The sequence below is a fragment of the Crinia signifera genome, chromosome 8 (genome assembly GCF_055691185.1).
Source record: "Crinia signifera chromosome 8, ASM5569118v1, whole genome shotgun sequence".
In the NCBI taxonomy this organism is placed as follows: domain Eukaryota; kingdom Metazoa; phylum Chordata; class Amphibia; order Anura; family Myobatrachidae; genus Crinia; species Crinia signifera.
The window spans coordinates 59,763,300-59,785,020 of record NC_139224.1 but is presented as its reverse complement, the minus strand read 5'-3'; the positions used below and the strand labels follow the sequence as shown (position 1 = coordinate 59,785,020).

The window sequence follows — 21,721 nt, the reverse complement described above, 5'->3', positions numbered from 1 at the left end:
GACCACTGGTGACACCTGGTTCACTTCCTCTGTTATCTTGTCCCAAATGTTTCTCCTTGCACTGGCACCCGGCTTCCTGAATTCTTAATTCTGCCTCTACAAATGCAGGGTTTCTCTTTTTGGTGGTGGTATCCTGCTCAGTCCTCACCCTAGATGTTGCAGCTCGTTTTCTGGTGGCCCCAGTTCTCTCAACATGCACCTGCTGGGTCACACCTGTTTGGAGAGATGCAACCTCTTGTTCTGGCTGGTTGCTTGGCCCTTGTGGAGCTGGTGGAGGTTGAACAGGGCCTGTTAGTGAGGGGCCCGCTTGGTCTTGCAGGCTACCTCTCTCTTGAGCCCTCCTTCTCCGCTCCTGTTCCCTCTTCTGTAAAGCTTCAAGCAGGGATTCTGCTTGTGCTCTCTGTAGAGCGTCCTCAGCTGCGGAATCGTCTGAGTTAGACATGTTTGCAGCAATTCTGGCCTGCATCTGACTGAATATTTATATGTTAATCTCCCGCCATGAACAAGGGGGCGTATATTTTTCCCCGCAATGTACTTGCTAATTTACGCCGATATTTCCCGCCGATAATTGCCGCTTAAATTACGCAGGTCTCCACGCACCTGATCAATCACCTGTATATGCACATACACAGGTTGTGGAGCATTGTGTGCTACATCGTGAAATGTGTGCACCTGTCATTCCAATGATGAGTGTTGTCAGCTGGTATCTGTTGGAGTTCGTGTATGCTTTGTGAGTCACATTTCAAAACATCACGTTATAATGCTTTCCTTACATATGTAATGAGTATGAAATTGTCATACACCAACATGTTGCATTGTGCCCCTTTTAGCAGCGTATTTATTAGTAGACGGTTGCGTGTATTCTTTTCCGCACACTGTATATACAGTACGTCTCTCCATGGAAATGGGTGTATTGTGCCCCTTTTAGCAGCGTATTTATTAGTAGACGGTTGCGTGTATTATTTTACGCACACTGTATATACAGTTCCTCTCTACATTGAATGCATGCTGTTGGTTATGGTGTGTGTATATCGGAACGGTCCGCGTAAGTTTCTATTCGCATCCAGTTTGTTCATGTAAGAAGGATTAATAAAGTTAATACTAAACAAACAATTTTTTACACCAATCAGCAAGCACCAAAAGTGATATATGTACCTGCAATTAATAACTGCGCCATTGCCACTATGACTTCAACCAGGGCTAGGGCGTTTTCTACCCAGGCGCTCAATTGTACGCCACTCCCCTTTGACGTTGTTTCTGGCCGTACGTATGCGGCTGACTTGTGGGTGGACTTAACCCCAACGGCCGCGTACGGATATCGTACGTTAATATGGAACGTACGCACGTTTGGCCGCTACGATCAGAATAACCTCCCTAGTGTGTTAAACTCCACTTCCCTTCCCCCATATCATTGTATTTTGATTTGTTTAGGCCGGTGGAGACACTTAGGGTGACATTCTATGGAATGCGATTTGCCTTTTTTTGCATTAATTAGACGGCAAAATGGCGATATCGCATTTTTCCTTAAAATCGCAAATTTAATGGGATGCGCTAAGGGACTGAAATCGCATATTATGTGCGTTAAGGTATGCGGACTAAAAGTGCGAGATTAATTCGCATTTTTATCGCATCCAGATGTTTTCGTACAGAACAGTATACAACTCGCTTATTTAATGCAATGCGCATTTGCAAATCGCATTTTTTAGGTGTCTAATTAACGCACATATTTCAGACCAGGTTCTGTTTGGCGAAGTAGCCAGAACCCTGCACAGATCGCAATGTTCTGTGCAGGGTTCTGGTGTTAAAAATAAAAAAAACGGTAAAAAAAAAAAAAAAAAAACGAGCGCGGGGTCCCCCGCCAGAGCATAACCAGCCCCGGACTCACTGAGCCGGTGCTGGTGACATAAAATCAGGGTCCCCGACAAATCGGGGTCCCCTTGATTTCATGAAACCAGCACCAGGCTCAAGGTCCGGCGCTGGTTCCCAAAATACGGGGGACAAAATGACTAGGGGTCCCCCGTATTTTAAGAACCAGCACCGGACACAACCAGCCAGCAGGGTAATGCCACAGCCGGGGGAAACTTATTATATAAGCTCCCGCGGCCAAAGCATTAACCCCCTGGCTGGTCAGCATGAGCAGGGGTCCTGGGGAAGTGGGGACCCCCCCAATGAAGGGGTCCCCCCCCTCCAGGACTTACCAGCCCATGCTGATAGTCCGGAGCTGTCCCCGATGCCCCTGGGCGGTGGGCATCGGGCTGATGGATTGTGTAAAAAAAAGAATAAAAACTATTGGGTACTTGTTTCCTATCTGGGCGCCCGCTACGTTAATAGCGCACCATGCTATTCTCCGTATAAAAATCGGATCGCATCGCATCGGATACCACAAATGCACATACACGATATTGAACGATGCGATGCGATCCGATTTCGTTCCCGCTTTTATGGTTGGCCCATGGGATATATAGGAAACCCCCCCCCTGATGGTTTAAAATGCGCCTCCATTGTTAACGCCACCCCAGTATTGACGTCAACCCGAAGCGTGGGGAGCGGCGACGGTACGCGTCCTCCGACTTTTTCATACCCCCACTATCCACGTCGGCGTGGAGTTGAGAATAGAATAGTGTGGCGAGTGCAGCGAGCCACCGAGCCCGAAGCGTGGCGAGTGCAGCGAGCCCCGCGAGGGGACGCGGATACTTCACAGGTATCTGTGTCCCCTCGCGGGCTTCACAGGTATCCGCGTCCCCGCGCGGGGCTCGCTGCGCTCGCCACGCTTCGGGCTCGGTGGCTCGCTGCGCTCGCCACACTATTCTATTCTCAACTCCACGCCGAGGTGGATAGTGGAGGTATGAAAAAGTCGGAGGACGCGTACCGCCGCCCCTCGCGGGGCTCGCTGCGCTCGCCACGCTTCGGGTTGACGTCAATACTGGGGTGGCGTCAGTGGCGGAACTTGTGAGTGGTAGGCCCAGGTGCAAAAGTATAATTTAGGCCCCGCACCAGTGAGTGACAGGGGTATAAGCTGCTTGTCTGGGAAGCAATGGGCCCCTTTGTCCTCAGAGGCCCCGGTGCAATGCACCTGTTGCACCAATGGTAGTTCCGCCTCTGGGTGGCGTTAACAATAGAGGCGCATTTTAAACCATCAGGGGGGGGTTTCCTATACAAATCGTGGGTTTGCAGGGTTATTACATTGAAATCAATGTAAAATCGGGTCTCAGGGACCATTTAACATTGATTCCAATGTAAAAATCGGGGTTGATCGCGTCACCGCATGCGATGCGATCCGATTTAAAATGAAATCGGATCGGATAGCATCGTATGCCATCGTACATCATCGCCTACCGAATCCTATGCGATGCGATACGATTTCATTACGGTGCCGTACGTTGAAAACCTGGGCGCCCAGATAGGAAACAAGTACCAACTATTGTTTTTTACTGGCGAACTATGAGTCCCAGCAAGCCTACCCCGCATGCTGGGACTTGGAGAACCACAAGTCCCAGCATGCGGGCATTAAAGGGCCCGCTGGCACTTGTAGTTCAACAGTAGAAAAAATAGTTAACAAAAACACACTGACACACTGTAAAATAAAAGTTTAATACACACATAACACCCACACACTGATACTTACCTAGCTTGAGCCCGTAGGTCGGTCCCTGGATCCTGGGTCCGGGCTCCGGGGCTCCAGGGCAGAAGAGTCCGGTTCCGGGGCCTTGGTCCTGGTTCCGGGGCTGGTCCTGGGGTTCCGGGGCTCCTGGGCTGAAGAATCCGGGGTCCAGGATCCGAGGTAGTCCCCAGGGGTACCTAAGGAAGCAAATCCTACTCACCTGGTCCCCGGTGACGACCTCGGCATCCTCTCCGGTGACAGCGCTGCTCCCATCTGGTACCCGGCTCGCAGGACTTTGACAGGCGCAGAGATGTTTCCTCCTTGGCGTCTCTGGACAGAATGATTTCTGGCCAATCAGGAGCCGAGAAAGTCGGTTCCTGATTGGCCAGAAATCATTCTGAATACAGACGCCGAGGAAGGAACATCTCTGCGCATCTAGAGCAGAGATGTTCCTTCCTCGGCGTCTCCAGTCAGAATGATTTCTGGCCAATCAGGAGCCGACTTTCTCGGCTCCTGATTGGCCAGAAATCATTCTGTCCAGAGACGCCGAGGAGGAAACATCTCTGCGCCTGTCAAAGTCCTGCGAGCCGGGTACCAGATGGGAGCAGCGCTGTCACCGGAGAGGATGCCGAGGTCGTCGCCGGGGACCAGGTGAGTAGGATTTGCTTCCTTAGGTACCCCTGGGGACTACCTCGGATCCTGGACCCCGGATTCTTCAGCCCAGGAGCCCCGGAACCCCAGGACCAGCCCCGGAACCAGGACCAAGGCCCCGGAACCGGACTCTTCTGCCCTGGAGCCCCGGAGCCCGGACCCAGGATCCAGGGACCGACCTACGGGCTCAAGGTAGGTAAGTATCAGTGTGTGGGTGTTATGTGTGTATTAAACTTTTATTTTACAGTGTGTCAGTGTGTTTTTGTTAACAATTTTTTCTACTGTTGAACTACAAGTGCCAGCGGGCCCTTTAATGCCCCGCATGCTGGGACTTGTGGTTCTCCAAGTCCCAGCATGCGGGGTAGGCTTGCTGGGACTCATAGTTCGCCAGTAAAAAACAATTGTTTTTATTCTTTTTTTTACACAATCCATCAGCCCGATGCCCACCGCCCAGGGGCGTCGGGGACAGCCCCAGACTATCAGCATGGGCTGGTAAGTCCTGGAGGGGGGGGACCCCTTCATTGGGGGGTCCCCACTTCCCCAGGACCCCTGCCCATGCTGACCAGCCAGGGGGTTAATGCTTTGGCCGCGGGAGCTTATATAATAAGTTTCCCCCGGCTGTGGCATTACCCTGCTGGCTGGTTGTGTCCGGTGCTGGTTCTTAAAATACGGGGGACCCCTAGTCATTTTGTCCCCCGTATTTTGGGAACCAGCGCCGGACCTTGAGCCTGGTGCTGGTTTCATGAAATCAAGGGGACCCCGATTTGTCGGGGACCCTGATTTTATGTCACCAGCACCGGCTCAGTGAGTCCGGGGGCTGGTTATTCTCTGGCGGGGGACCCCGCGCGCGGTTTTTTTTTTTTACTTTGCACTTTCCTGCAAACGTGCGATTTTCAGACATGAAAATCGCACATTTTCAGGACTAAAGACAGCGCACCAATTCGCCGCAAATCGCACCACTTCGCACTTTTCAGGCTCCAATGCGCATCACATTAAATATGCGAATTTTGACTGAAAAGTGCGATTTGAAAAAGTGCGATTTGCGGCGTTGTGGTGCGCTAAAAAAACATGCGCATTTATCTCATCCCATAGAATGTCACCCAGGGTATCCATAGCACACGGTTCCCTGTAGTACAGTGACACGGACTCTAGCGCAAGAGCCGTGTACACTCCTGTCTGATCTGACACGCAAGAGCGAGGTAGTGCACGGCGGCACACCTCAGACACAGCTCTGCGGTCAACACACAGGCTGTGGAACTAGCGGCTCCAGCCAGCGGTAGTGCTGAAACGGGATCACACCCGTGTTCAGGCGCTTATCGCTACTGCATAGTGAGCCCCAGGAATATATACATTGTATCTGATAATTGTTACATCCTGGATAAGCATACACACTGTAAAACTGTCAATACCAGACATAGGGCCAGATTCTCTAAGCTTCAAAAGTGATAAAATAGAGAGTGATAAACAAGCAGCCAATCAGCTCCTACCTGACATTTTTCAAACACAGTCTGTGACATGGCAGGTAGGAGCTGATTGGCTGTCTGTTCATCACTCTCCATTTTATCACTTTTGAAACTTAGAGAATCTGGCCCAGAACCTTTCCACTCTTAAATTTCAACCACCGTGCTTTATAAAATTATAAAATTATTCAGGGACAGTGTGAAGTGGGGTCCCACTAGGTGAGGATATATTATATCCTTTTTAAATCACTCAATGTTGTCCTATGTGTTTTTCGTGTTTTTTTTAAATCTTCGCAACTATTTTAATGAAACCAATAAAAGTCATGTTTTATTATTAAATTCTCTTTTGTTGCACGAACCAAAGACACCCTTTTTCTGTCCTTCCCAATATATTCATTCTGTGTCTATGGTAGCACACCCTCGCATATCGAAATATTGAATACTAATAGTGCACAAAGAGGGTCCACCCGCATAATAAGTTTGTGATTTCTGTGCGACTGGCACAGCTCTCCCCAATCTCCTTGCCTTAAGTTTAAGGCACTTAAGGCATACAATCAACGCGATGGACCCGATTTTGTGTTAACAATGGGGGAGGGAATTTGAAACATGAGGGGGGGTTTGGTGCTTTTTACATTGAAATCAATGTAAAATCGGGTCTCAGGGACCATTTTACATTAATTCCAATGTAAAAATCGGGACGATCGCGTCGATCGCATCGCATATGATTTGGTTGGCATGCGATGCGATCGAACCGATTTTTCCAACCCAATGGATACAATCAAAATCGGTGGAGCCGTGCTAGGAAACAAGTACCATATAAATATATATATATAGATAGATAGATATATAGATATACATACTGTATGCACACATGTACACACACATATATATATATATACACACATATACATATATATATATATAAGTGGGGGTGTAGCGCGGCACTCAGGACGGTGTTAAGAAAGACAACAGGAGCCAAACTTGACGTTGACGTTTCAGCCTTGCGGATTTTATCAAAACAGCTAACATTGATAAAATCCGCAAAGCTGAAACGTCAACGTCAAGTTTGGCTCCTGTTGTCTTTCTTAACGCCGTCCTGAGTGCCGCGCTACACCCTCACTTGTATCCAGCGTCCAGCGCAGCTGCCCGCACAGTGAAGGCACCAGGCATTTACTTCTAAGAGGACTGGAGTGCCGGCATCCCTCCGCACACATATATATATATATATATATATATATATATATAGAGGGGGGATGGATCGGCACTCCGTCAATTTCCAATGCCCAACAACCGGGGTGCACAGCATAGTCAATTATGCAGGGGGGGTAGCAAGCGGCACTCTCGCGGATTTCCCAAACAAAGAAACTACCAGACAGGTAAGTTCAGCAGTCGACGTTTCGGACGTCACTCCTTTATCAAGACAAGAACAATGTACATAGAAAAAGCACGTACTTACATACCAAGTGAACCAGCTCTCTAACCAATAGGGACCTCGCGGCTGGCGTGCCTCCACTCACCTCACTTCTTCCGGGTTTCCCCGTACTTCCGGTTCTGGCGCTGTGCGTGTCATAGCACGTCACCCTCCTCCGGCGTGTTTGGATGTTGCTAGGCAACCGCAGCTGCCGTGGGTCACTGTAAGGGAGAAAACGGAATCAGTTAAAACCATAAACAAACACGGAACATCAAGTGCATACACCAGTATCAAGTACAGAACATGACATGCAAACACCATGGAGTACCAAACAACAGTAGCCACAAGAGAGAGATCACAAAAATATATTAAGGGAGAATTGTTCATTGAGACCACGGGGTCTCATAGTGTCCAGTTTATGTATCCAGTACATCTCGAGTTGGAGCAATTTTTTTGCCCGGTCGCCACCTCGAGGATCATGAGGAACATGGTCTATTATCACATAGCGCAAGCTGGATAAGCTATGTTTCTCAGTGGCAAAATGCCTGGCCACAGGATGATCATTGTCATTGTCATTGATGGCTGCCCGGATCGCGGAACGATGGAGGGCTATCCTTTCTCGGAATGTCCTGATAGTTTTTCCTACGTAACCCATACCACATGGGCACCGGATCAGATAGACAACATGGGTGCTTTTACACGTGACGGCGTGTCTGATATTAAACTGAGCTCCCGATAGTGGATAGAAGAAATGTTTAGTGTTTGTCATCCCGCTACATGTCGTACAGCCAGTGCAGGTGTAACATCCCCCTGCTTTGGTCCTTGTATTGGGAAGCAGTCGCTTCGATATGTCTGTGCGCACCACCCAATCTCTAAGATTGCGGCCCCTTTTGTAACAGGGCATAATTGATTTGTTCTTCAATTTTATCAGGTCTCGATCCTGTTGGATAACAGGCCAGAGATTCCTAGAAGCTGTAGTGATGATTTTGTCAGCATCATTGAAGTCCCTCACCCACCCCATTCTCTCTTTCATGGAGTCAGAATCCTTAGTTTTTCTGACAAGAAGTGATTCCCTATCTAGTGAATCTACTTTCCTGCGTGCCCCTTTCAGAATATCATCCGAGTATCCACGCTTTTTGAATTTCATCATCATATCAGAGAGTTGAGAGGGGAGTGTCTCAGCGTTGTTGGTAATTCTCTTAACCCTGATCAATTGGGACAATGGTAGGCCTCTGATGAGGGCCGGGGGGTGGTGGCTTTGTGCACATAGCAGTGTGTTGCGATCCGTCGGTTTGGAAAAGATCGCTGTGCGGAGAGACTGGTCCTCAATACTGATCTGGACATCCAGATATTGTATGGAAGTCTGGCTCATGTTGAATGTAAACTTGATCGGGCACTCCATGTGGTTGATGTCATTTATCAATGTTCTGAATTCAGATTCTGTTCCGGTCCAGAACAGCAGAACGTCATCAATGTACCGTGTATATAGGGCCACCTTGGGTGCCACATGTTGATTGAAAAATAGTTCTTGTTCGATGATATACATGTAAGCATTCGCGAACGAGGGTGCCACCGGCAATCCCATGGCACACCCCGTTCGCTGCTGATAGAATTCACCATTGAACCAAAAAAAGTTCCTCGTAAGTGTCAATTCAAGTAACTGGATGAAGAATTCAGAGGGAGGTCCCTCATACTCAGGGTCTGCATCAAGGACTTGTTTAGTGGCTTGTAGGCCCCCTTGGTGTGGTATGCTCATGTAGAGACTACTTATGTCCAACGAGCATAGCCACATCTGTGGTATCGGACGGTCAAATCTTTCTAGTTTGGACAGAAGAGCAGTCGTGTCCTGCAGGTATGTCGGGAGTCTTTGTATACAAGGTTGCAGATAGAAGTCGAGGAACTTTGAAATAGGGGAATAGAGCGAGTCTCTTGCGGCGATTATCGGACGCCCCGGTGGCTTCAGAAGATTTTTATGGACTTTAGGCAAACAATAGAATAGAGGGGTCCTGGGGTGGTCAGTCTTTAAGAATTTAAGAGTCGCCTCAGTAATCCATTGATTAATGAACGCACTCTCCAAAACTTTATCCAGCTCTAACTTGTATTTGATCGTTGGATCTGTCGTCATTCTGTCATATGTCGACTGATCACGAAGTTGAGAGTAGACCTCCTCTTTGTAGGCTTCCACATCCCATACCACTATCCCCCCACATGATATCATCGTAGGACTTGAGCGCTTTCAGAGCATTCCATTCATCTTTGGATAAATTGGGTAACGTTGTCTTTTTAGCTGCCGCTCCACGGACTTGTATGTCCAAGACCTTGACAAAACTTTGTATGGCTGTATTAGATGAAGGTGGGTCAAAGCGAGACTTGATTTTGAAGGGTTCTTTGTTGGCAATAGGTTGTATTGGTTCAGTGGTATTTTTGAAGAAGTCTTTCAATTTCAGGTTCCTGTTGAACCTGTGAAGATCAACCTTCCATCTGAATTCGTCAAATCGCTGTGTCGGCACAAAAGACAGGCCACGATTCAATACTTGAATTTCTGGGTCTGTTAGGGAACGCTCGGAGAGGTTGAAAATCAGGGTTTCCTTGGTCTCCCCCGTGGGCGGGTTCCTGCGCCCTTGTCCCCCCCTGCGCTGGGGTATTGTTCTTTTCCTCGCCCTGCACGGGTTTTTACCCCGGCAGGGGTCCCTGCAAGTTTTTTGACGCCTGTTGAGTAGTGCTATTGTCGACACTGGATGTGGCCGATTCATTACTGGAGTCTGTCTCTCTATTGCTTTTAAAGAAACGCCTTCTCGGACGTTCATTTCTCCGCGATGCTCGTGTTGAGCCTGAGACCCAGAGATAGACTTGGTTCTCAATATAGTCTCTGTTAACTCTTTCAAATTTGCTCTTTTTCTTTCTGTGGCCAGGCATTTTGCCACTGAGAAACATAGCTTATCCAGCTTGCGCTATGTGATAATAGACCATGTTCCTCATGATCCTCGAGGTGGCGACCGGGCAAAAAAATTGCTCCAACTCGAGATGTACTGGATACATAAACTGGACACTATGAGACCCCGTGGTCTCAATGAACAATTCTCCCTTAATATATTTTTGTGATCTCTCTCTTGTGGCTACTGTTGTTTAGTACTCCATGGTGTTTGCATGTCATGTTCTGTACTTGATACTGGTGTATGCACTTGATGTTCCGTGTTTGTTTATGGTTTTAACTGATTCCGTTTTCTCCCTTACAGTGACCCACGGCAGCAGCGGTTGCCTAGCAACATCCAAACACGCCGGAGGAGGGTGACGTGCTATGACACGCACAGCGCCAGAACCGGAAGTACGGGGAAACCCGGAAGAAGTGAGGTGAGTGGAGGCACGCCAGCCGCGAGGTCCGTATTGGTTAGATAGCCGGTTCACTTGGTATGTAAGTATGTGCTTTTTCTATGTACATTGTTCTTGTCTTGATAAAGGAGTGACGTCCGAAACGTCGACTGCTGAACTTACCTGTCTGGTAGTTTCTTTGTTTGGGAAATCCGCGAGAGTGCCGCTTGCTACCCCCCCATATATATATATATATATATATATATATATATATATATATATATATATATATATATATATATATATATATATATGGTACTTATGTAATATCTGGGCACCCGATTTTTTCATTGCATCGCATCGCATGCAATATAGTGGCATACAATTCATGCGATGCGATTTTTCATTGTAAAGACCCGATTTTTTATTGTATAGTCACCCATGGGTGATTTCATACCCCCACTATCTAACTACGCATGGAGTTGATTTTATATAGTGTGGCGGGCGCACCAAGCCCCGCGAGGGGAAGCTGAATACATGTAAAGTAATCCGCGGGGCTCGCTGCGCTCGCCGCACTTTGGGCTCGGTGGCTCGCTGCGCTCGCCATACTATATAAAAAATCGCATGCCACATGCAATGAAAAAAGTACCATATATATATATACATACACATATTCACTGTCTCCTTAACTTATTCACCTAAGGACTGGCTGGCTGTGAGCGGCTGGGCAGGGCATCTGGCAGCAATAGGAAAACCAGTGAGAGGAGGGCGGCAGGCTGCCGGAGCAGAGAGGACATTGCGCAGCAGATTCGAGTGCGGCGTGGCTGCAGGAGGAAGACTCGCGAGATGATGACATCATCAGCATCAGGCAAGCACAGCGGCGGGTGGCTACTGGCCACAGGGGAGAGGCGCAGGAGGCTTTTATAGACAACCAGATACCGAGAGTTTGCCACCAAAAACGGGAGAATCCCGGAAATCCGGGAGACGTGGCAACCCTACATAGAAGCCACGATTTTTACATGCAGAAACATATCACTGCTTGTGTGCATGTGCTGGTCCTGGTTCTTGTCAATTCCAATGTGCAGTTGCTGGGGCATGGCCGGCAGCAGGGGCTTTCCTCTCCTCTGGAGTACCTGATGGCAGCGCCAGCGGTAGGCCTTCTCCTCCATAAATATTGGAGCCCCAATGCTATTAGTCAAAATCATAATTGACGCCATTATATGATGTTGACCATTGTAAATGTTGACATATAGGGCGGTATTCAATGACCTGAATCGTTGGTCACAGCGATTCAGATTTTACATTCGCCAGCCATTCACCGGTTTTTTACGTCGATTCGCCAAGCTTCGGGAGTCGCCGGGACTAGCTGTGTCACCCTATTCAACGTGGCTGAGAATCGCCGCCCCCAACGGCGATTCTCAGCCAATCCGGCGTTTCCCTAAACAGCTTCAGTACTGTAAGAAATCGCAGTGAAATGCAAGAAAAATGCAAATTACCCTGAAAAAACGAGTCCAATACAGCAGACTGCAAAAGCTGTGTAATCTCCTCAAAGGCCAAACGAAGGAGTGAGGTGGGGAGGAGAATCATGGGTAAGTGAGGTGCACCATGGGTAAGAACAGTGCGTTGTGGGAGAAAAAAAAATACCAGAAAAAATTAAATATATATTTGTATAGCACTTCTACGACCATCACATCACAAAAGGGCAGCAAATAATAATACATTACACTTGCAGAGTTAAATTGAACACTTAAAACCAATTATTTCACAGGTTCCGATAAAAGTTCACCACAAAAAGATGACGAGGGACACTCGGTGAGGAACGGCGATATGAAACAAGAAATAAGAATCGCCAACTTCTCATTGAATACACTTTTGGCGATTCCCGTCGACTACCGGCGAATCCCCATGAAAATCCCTATACACAAAAACCGGCGATTTGTAGAGAATAACATTTGGCGATTGGTGCTTCATTCACCGGTCGTCATCGGCGAATAGAAGACGTTGAATAGGGTGATTCGCTTTTTCAGCTCAAAAAATCGCCGGCACACACGAAAAAAACACAGAATCGCCATAAAACTTGGCGATTCTGCCTCATTGAATACCGCCCTTTGACTGCAGCCCACCACAACACATTTAAGCCTAACTATGGTATGGCAACAATGCATTTACTAGCAGCTAAGCAATCTAGCATTGTCATTGTTATAGATTGTAGTACAGTGACCCATTATAATTCTAATTTAGTGACTTGTATTGTTCTTGACATTGTTCATTTGCTCTTGGCATTCTTCTGAATTACCTTTATGTATTTAGTAACTGGACTGACACTGACTTTTTGAGTTTTTCTTTGCTGGCCTCGTCTGAAAGCATTAGACTATTCTTTCAACCCATAATGGTGTAAATAAACAGAAAAAATATTGTTCTTTACAGTGGTACTACAGGTTTCAGCAAGCCTGTCCCATCAGAGGAACAAGTGCCAACATGCCCAGACATTAAGGTCTGCTGGAGCCTGTAGTCCCACTGCAAAGAAAATATACAGGTTATGACATAATCCAGACACCAAAGGGTGGGGGGGAATATTGTCCTATATTTAGAAAATATCATACCAACCCATGGACTAAATTCACTGGTCTTTAATAAAATGCAAACCCAAGCCCGGACAGATAGTACTGTGCACTCCATATGAGTGAATGGGGGAAGTGCTGATTGGCTGATAGAATGGGTGGCAGCTTGAAATATATAATGTTCCGAATGTTGGCACAAAACCACAAGATAAAATCCAAAATGTGTTTCCCTGAAGCAACTGTAAAGGCCCTATAATGGTATCCGGTCCCTGGATTGACAATGTCTAGGTCGACAACTAATGGTTGGCAGTGAGTAGGTTGATACCTAAAAAATGGTTGACAATGACAGAAGGTCGACATGAACATGGTCCACACTGAAAAGATTGACACGTGTTTGGGGGGAGGGGTCCGCGATGTGGCTGCCCGGCCACCGGGGGGGGGGGGGGGGGGTGCGATGCTGCCGGCTCACTGCTCGGGGGGTCCCGCGATGTGGCCACCATGCTGCTCAGGGGAGGGGGGAGTGCGATGCTCACTCACCGAACACCTGTGAGTTCCTTCCTCCGGCTCTTCTGCTCCTCTGCTGCTGCTGTAGCATTCCTGCTGCTGCTGGCCTGCAGCTCACTACCGCCCTCCAGTGGCCAGCGCCCTAGGCAAATGTCTAAACCTGCCTAGTGGCCCTGAAAGTACCGTGCCTGAAAAATGGCGAGTGCAGCGAGCCATGAAAGGGTACTCAGTACACTTATACGGTGTCATGTCGACATAGACAACAAAAAAACATGGAAAACTTATGTCAAACTTTTTGGTGTCTACCATGTTCATGTCGACTTTTACCCTGTTTCGACTTTTTGTTACTGTTGACCTAGAGCAGGCCTGTCCAAACTATGGCCCTCCAGCTGTTGTGAAACTACACATCCCAGCATGCCTTGCCATAGTTTTAGCATTCCCTAATAGGAAAACTGTGGCAAGGCATGATGGGACTTATAGTTTCACAACAGCTGGAGGGCCATAGTTTGGACATGCCTGACCTAGAGTATTCGACCATTCTAGGTTTCGACCGACAACCATTAGTGTTCGACTTAGTGACTATTGACCTAGACATTGACTATCATCTATACCATAACCTCTATAACACCTTAGTAGTGGTAATATATTTCCCACGAGCAGTCCGCTACTGTGTAATAAACACAACGACTTACAGGTGCAATTTTATGCAGGCAATGGGCATCTGAGTAGGATGAACACCAGCTAACGTAACAGCATAAAGACCCATGGAAGTGGGTGTGGCTTCGTAGTATCACCGCAAGTGCCGGCCATGCCCCCTTCTGCTAGGCCACACCCCCAAAATATCAGCGCGCACCCTGTCCCTCCTTCCTACTATCAAATGTTGGGAGGTATGTAAATGTCTTTATTTGGCAACACCGCAAAAATGTTGTTTTTGGTCTATATGATAATGAGCTATTGTGAAACATTCACTGGTTAAAATATCTGGCAGACAGATCAATTCTAAATGTGCCAGATATCTTTAAGTGCCACCCAGCTGCTTTATCCCAAACAACTCAGCCCAGAAATATGCTATAATTCTGCTGCACATGAGGAGGATCCCTACACTAAGCAAAATAATATCCCTGGAGACAGGCATATTTACACTTACATCTGCATAGCCCATAGTTTCAACACCACACCCTACCTGCCTATGAGGCATGTGTACTAAGCCTTGGACAGTGATAAAGTGGAGAGAGATGAAGTACCAGCTAATCAGCTGCCATGTTCGAATCTGTGTTTTAAGAATAACAGTTAGGAGCTGGTTGGTACTTTGGGCCTCATTCAGATGTGGTTGGAGTTGGTATTATTATTATTATCCTTTAGTTATATGGTGCCACAAGGGATCCACAGCGCCCAATTACAGAGAACATAAATGAATAAGCAAAACAACGACTTACAGTTGAATACAATAAAGGACAAGTACAGGGTATATAAATATAGCTGCATCAGCAGAGGACACTGACATAAGTATCAGGGTGGCAGGATTTGGTGCCACCAAAGATGGTTTAAGTAAGAGAAGGAAAGGCACATGAGGGAAGAGTGCCCTGCTCATCAGAGCTTACATTCTAAATGAGAGGGGCATACATACAAGGGTGACAGATGGGGTACACAGTGAGCATGGAACAGTGGGTTAGCTTATGTGACTTTTGAGAGCCCATTTGAAGTTGCATGTGGAAAATCTTATACCCCTTTAACACTCAGTCCACCGGGGTGAGCGTGCGGTGTGAAAGGGACATTTTCAATACCCCGGGTCCAGCAAACCGGCAATCCAACCCAGGGCAAAAGCTGTGTTTTACGCGGGTCGGAGCCGGGTTGCTTAGCAGTCTGAATGGGAACTCATTGGGTCAAGCGAACCGGATCCCGTTCACTGATATGGAGGAGGCACTAGCGTCAGTGTTGCCTCCTCCTCCTCTCCGCCTGACATCAGCACCCTGCAATATGCCGGGTGCTGACAGGGCACCTAAAGAGGATGTGTAGGGGGAGAAAGAGAGAAAACGAGAGGACCAAGAACAGTACCTTCCTTGGAAGTAGCAGTGACAGCACTGTATGGTAATGCAGCTGGCCCCTTGTCTACTACACCTAGATACCTCCTCCTGCAGTAGTGATCCAACCTGCATTATGGGACACAGTATTGGATCATTAATCATATATTTCCACACTTTATCACTCTCCTTGGCTTAGTGCACCTGCCTCTATGTGAGATTGCCCTGTTACTTTCTTGTTCAGTCATACAGTAAGCTTAGATGTGATCAAACTGCATAGGACTTGTAGGTGTACCTCTGTAACAGGCTATAAAAACAAACCTCTATTCTTTGTACGATGCTATGTACATTGCAGTTAGTGGTAAAGAAAACACTTGTATCAAAATAAAGATAACCTGGAAATTAGATCACCCCTTAAGGAAACAATTTCTGTGAATGGAGATGAAAGACGTTATCCAAATAGAAAAGGACATTTCCTCTCTAATTACACTCTCTTTATGGGGCCGCAGCTCGCTAAGAAGGGATTTACCCTGTAAACTTTCATGAGATTTCTGTACATGGAGTGAGCTGTACAGTTGGGATCAAACACCCTCAGAGTTTGATCTTGTGTAAATCTCACTTCTAAAGAATTTTTCGCTCCTACCTTTCATCAGAGGTAAGGCATTACACATGCACATCAAAGAGTAAACGGATGGCTCACAAGCTGTCTTAAAACCTCAATATGTGTCTTGTGGGTTAGAATAAAAACAGAACATAATAAGAGAACGAAAAAGGGTGTAAAGGGGAGGAAAGTCCGGGAGAAGGTGCTGAAAAACAGGGACTATGTAAAAACCGGACCGGACTAAACCCCGGACTGCCGGACAGGACATCAAAATCTGCAGTCCGGAGCTTGTAGGGTCCGGTCCGGGGGGTGTCCTGTCCAGGGGTGTCTTGTCCGGGGGGGTCCCTGTGATAGCTATCACCAGGGACATGGGGGAGGGGAGATTACAGCCTCCCCGGGTGGTCCGGACCGTCCGGTTTTTGCTACATGCCCGGACCATAAAGGGAGGCTTTATTCTACCCCCCCTCCTTTACCTGGTGACAGGTGTGACAGGCAGCCCCCCCGGACAGGACACCCCCCGGACCGGAGGCTACAAGCTACAAAATGCAGAGTTTGATGTCCGGTCCGGCGGTCCGGAGGTTTTGTGTTGGTCCGGTTTTCACCCATACCCTGAAAAACAGGTGATATAAGAAATGGTGACTACCAGCTTCTATGTTTGTGGTCTGCACTGTTTCCAAAATGTCGGTTGTCTTCACAAGTAGAATATTCAATTCATCATATATAGAAATCTCTTTGAGAAATGATGTTGTGCTTCCCATATAAGAATAGTGGATCTATTTATTATCCCTTCATTTCTACAAAAGTAGAAAAATAAATTGCTGGCGACTTGTTCGCCTGGCTGAATTCATTCAAAACCTGCTGCAATTTACAGTGGAGGGATCTCGCTCAGTAGTGCTCGCCACCCCATAGGGTACCAAGCTCTTTTGCTTGAAAGGGGTTTCAATCTGACAGGAAAAGGGGGTAAATTGGGCTGCCATAGCTGGCGTTTAAACACAGCAGCAATAGAAATTTGCCCACTTCTCCCACAGTTGATTATCCCCCTGAGTATTATGCCCATTCATTATAAAGGTAACTAAAGAGATATAAGGGATATCTCCTGCTTACCTTTCACTGTCACTAGTGTATGGGGACCTAAATTCATCAAGCTCCAAACATACTACATTTTCAGTGGTGGAACCTGTGGGTGCCGGACGAGGTCCAGATAGTTGGGATCCCGACAGTCATTTACCCAACGTTGGGATCCCGACTGTTAAAATACCGACGCACAGGTTCCCGACGGCCACCGGCTATTCTCCCTTGTGTGGGTCCACGACCCCCATACAGGGAACCCTGTACCACACCCAAACCAGTTGGTGGTGAGCCCAGGTGCAAAAATATAATTTGGGCCCCATTCCTCCACCCTTACCCAAGTTTACAATATGCAACACGTTTCCCCTGCCACTGAAGGTCACTACACAGACTTTATGGACATTTAACCCTTTGCAATTCAAAAATCTCCTACACCCAGGGCCAGTGCACAGCACCAGAGCACCCCAGACGGGGGGGCGCCCTGGCGCTCACCCGATACACAGAGGGAGGAGACGGAGGGAGGGAGGAGGGGGGTGTGTAGGGGCCGCCCACCCGCATGCCTGCAATGCAGAGCGGGAGGTACCTGGGCTGGCTGTGCGGTGTCACTCGACGGGGGAAGGGGGGTGCCGGCCCGGTGCTGGATGATGCGGCGCAGGAGGTACCCTGGGTTGGCCGTGTCACTCGACAGGGGGGGTTGCAGGGTGATGCGGCTTGGGGGGGACCTGGGGATTCCCCTGCTCTACCCACAGAGAGCTGCGGGAAACTTACCCCTGCTGCGATCCAGGTCCTCTGCTGGTAGAGAGCCGCCAAGTCACTCCACTGGGGGTGATGCTGGGGGTGGGGGGGGGGGAACAGTTGCGGACACCTCCGTCAACCTCCATTCAGGGGGGGCCTGCTCCAGACTGGCGCCCTGAATACACCATCCAGATATCCGAGGCGATGACAGACTTGCACAGTTATCCAGGTTTACCATCACTCACCACAGAGGAATCGGCAAAAATTCCATTCTCTAAACCTGAAACATATGGGATTGTTGGCCACCTGGTATCTATTCCCTGCTATTTGGAGATATTCTAGTCCTGACCACCATGCTATTATGGTAGTATGTTTGCCATTATTTTTTAAATTTAATTGCTATATAAGTGCACTTGTATTATTTATTTATATGGAATTCCATATTTATTTTATTTTTATTCTTATTAAATTGTTTATGTAAAAGAAACCATAAAAGATGCCTTCCTGCATGGATCTGTCACTAGGGGACTCACTAGAGCAGGGGTGGCCAACCGGTCAGAGGTAAAGAGCCGAAAAATATCAGTTGTCAAGCCAAAGAGCCAACGTCATGCGCGCGCCGAAGGCGCGCGCGCCAAAAAGGGGCGTGATCGGGGGAGTGGTCAGGGGCGTGGTCATATGACACAAGGAGAGTGGCCACATGACAAAACTTTATGCCCCCAGTGCCAGATATGCCCACCACAGTGCCAATCATCACATGCCCCCCACAGTGCCAAACATCACATGCCCCTCAAAGTGCCAAACATCACATGCCCCCCACAGTGCCAAACATCACATGCCCCCCACAGTGCCAAACATCACATGCCCCCCACAGTGCCAAACATCACATGCCCCTCAAAGTGCCAAACATCACATGCCCCGCAAAGTGCCAAACATCATATGCCCCCCACAGTGCCAAACATCACATGCCCCTCAAAGTGCCAAACATATGCCCCCCCACAGTGCCAAACATCATATGACCCCACAGTTAGGAAGCTGGGCCCTCCAGCACAGGTGTTGCCCACAGTGCAACACCTATGCTGGAGGGCCCAGCTTCCTAACTAAAGGGCCCACCTAGAGGGCCAGGAGGGCCCAACAAATAAATGAGCCACGGGCCAAGAGGGCCCGACTAATGCGCACACAGGCCAGAAGGGCCTGAATTTGCCCACGGGCCTAGTGCCCGACACCCGGTGGTCTAGGGTGGATGGAGGGTAGGAGGCCAAAGGCCCCTACCTGGTGTTGGGAGAGGCCGCTGGGGGGAGCTTCGTCAGCTCTTTTGCTTCCCACCCCCGCTGGCCTCTCCGGGAGCCATCTTCTTTTTTCTTGCAGAAGGCGCCGGAGATCTTCTGTCTTGATCCCGGCGTCTTCTGGCCTCTTCAGCGGCGCCGGAACTCTTCTCCCCGCCGCCGTCTTCTGCTCCATCCTCCGGCGGCTTCTCGCGTCTTCAGGAGCGCTCCTGCGCTCCGCCGGCGTGGAGAAGACTTTTCGCCCTCCCGCTGGCGTCTGATGTCAGACGCCGGGGGCAGGGCGGAAACGGCGCGGCGAGCGCTGATGGCTCGCCGCGGTCGTTTCCTATTGCCCGCCGATGCGGCGTTTTGAATTTGGCAGCCGAATTGGCGCCAAATTCAAAACCCCGCTTTGCAGACGGGAGGCTGGAGCCGCAGTTTACAGCTCGGCGAGCCGCATGCGGCTTGCGAGCCGCGGGTTGGCCACCGCTGCACTAGAGTATGTGCAGTACTGCCTAGAATAGCGCTCCAATAATACTCACCTTGCAGGATTCCGACATCAGAATCCTGATCCATTCAGAGATCTAGCATGGTCTCCTAATGGCAGTCGGGATGCCGCAGTCAGTATACTGACCCCGTCATCCGGACCGCTAGGATTTTAACTGCACCCTGAGCCCAAGTATCTAAGTTCCCTGCCCAAATAGTTCTTGGGGAAAATCTTTGTTGTTTAAAACAGTTTTGCTGTCCAACGCCAAAAACATTACTGCAGATAATTGTCACATCGCAAATTTCCCTTTTCCCTAACAAATGTAATCACTGCAATTTAATCAGTACTAAACTGTGTTAGCATCCAGTAGTATGCCAGAGAGATTATTCCATTATTATTATTTTGTCATCTGAACCAATTTTTGCTGTGCGCCTCAGGCTTTAGTCATGCTTCTAATTCCTGGTAAACTGATATTAGTATAACTCACAGAATGGATGTGTATGACGATGACAGGTACAAGTGCACTAAGTTCATTTATAAGCATGCCAGAAGAAATCATTTAACAGTCTGTAGGCCATAGCAGCCACACAGATACGTGTGGTCAACAGGTTAATGTAGAATAGATGAGTGTAAATGAACACGTGGTATTAGAGAGTATTAGGACTGCCATCAGAAATTGTGGGACCCAGGACTGGCAAAATAGGCAGGGCCCTCTTTGCCCTTCTTGAATCCCCAGCTTGCCTGGTGAGACCTCCGGTGTCCGCACCACTCAACCTCTACATTGCTTCAAGGGGAATGTGAACTTTGTTATAACAAATTCTACTTGATAGACTCCATTTCTGGGCCCCCTTTCTGTCTGGGCTCCACACTGGAGTCCTCACAGACCCCCCAGGTGGCTTTCCTGGTATTAGTTGGGTCTTGGATTTAAGAGAAATTGCTGCAAAACTGCACAGTGAGTTTGCAGCAGATCATATGTTACAGATGCATAAGATGTGTAAAGTTCCAGCAATAAAATCTCTGAGCTCTATTTTGTTCACCCTTCCGTGCATTGTCGTTCAGCTCTCTATCTGTATATTCACATTTCACAAATTCAATAGATCTGGGTCAGGGATAAACTATTCAATTGACTGTGTAGTGTGTTCATGGTAGGACTGGAAACACGTAAGGCCAAATTCCACCTGCAAAATTGAGCAAGGCATATATTTAATGCAATCATTTAGACCGTTTTGCACATTTTTAGTATTAGCACATTTGTACTATTTGCAGTATGTTATCTAATAAGCCTTTTTATGCTTCTATATTGGCACAGCAGTTGCACAGTATCCAATGACAACAGACAACCCTGTTAACCTACCACCAGCTGAAAGGTTAATCCATGACGTCTTTGATAACAGAGGTGGAGAGGTGTCTGGGAAACTTTACTTGACTTTTCTCTCTGCCCCCGGTTATTCGCTGACAAATGCCTCTCTCACTGCATGACTTCATGGGAGATACTGATATTTTACAGAGGATGAATGGATACAATTGTACACAGAAGGTCATGTGCAAAGGGAATTGGAAGAGACAGTTGACAAACCAGAAGCTGGAACCTTATAATCCGAGGTCAGCTATTTTTGTCACTTTAATATAGTTTGTAATAAAGCAATAACAAATGCAGATTATTCTTTAATGTACTGCAGTTACACACAAAAAGGTCTGCTATTAAGTGCCAATAAAATTCGCTGATATATTCCGTTTTAAACAAAGCCTATTAATAGGTCTGTATAGTCTGCTGAGCAGTACAAGCATTTTAATGGATTTTTTCTGCATTTTAGACATGAACATACTCGTGCAAAGAAGCAATAAAATGAATGATGTTAGACATGGGTGACTACAGTATTCCTCTGTTGCATCTTTGTTATTGCGTTGCTTTGCATTTGAAAGACATTATGGGTGACATTTATTAGAGATCGATGTTGGGTTTTTGGCGATTTTTATTGCAAAAACGGCCGTTTTTTCATTTTTTTCCCAAATCGACTACTTAATGGGTGGCGATTTGCGGCATAAATCG

General features: G+C 47.8%; 1 protein-coding gene across 3 annotated transcripts in view; it reads left to right on the top strand.

Moving 5' to 3' along the window:
• Positions 1-18,056: 18,056 nt before the first annotated feature.
• The window catches only part of LOC146026123 (uncharacterized), a 78,902-nt gene continuing 75,237 nt past the window's right edge, over positions 18,057-21,721 (top strand). For 2 of the 3 annotated variants that reach the window (XR_014454364.1, XR_014454367.1), the window contains exons 1-2: positions 18,057-18,286; positions 20,981-21,273. The gene's annotated coding sequence lies outside the window, so the exon portion shown is untranslated. The remainder of the gene's footprint in view (positions 18,287-20,980; positions 21,274-21,721) is intronic. The other variant, XR_014454365.1, reaches the window with a different exon arrangement.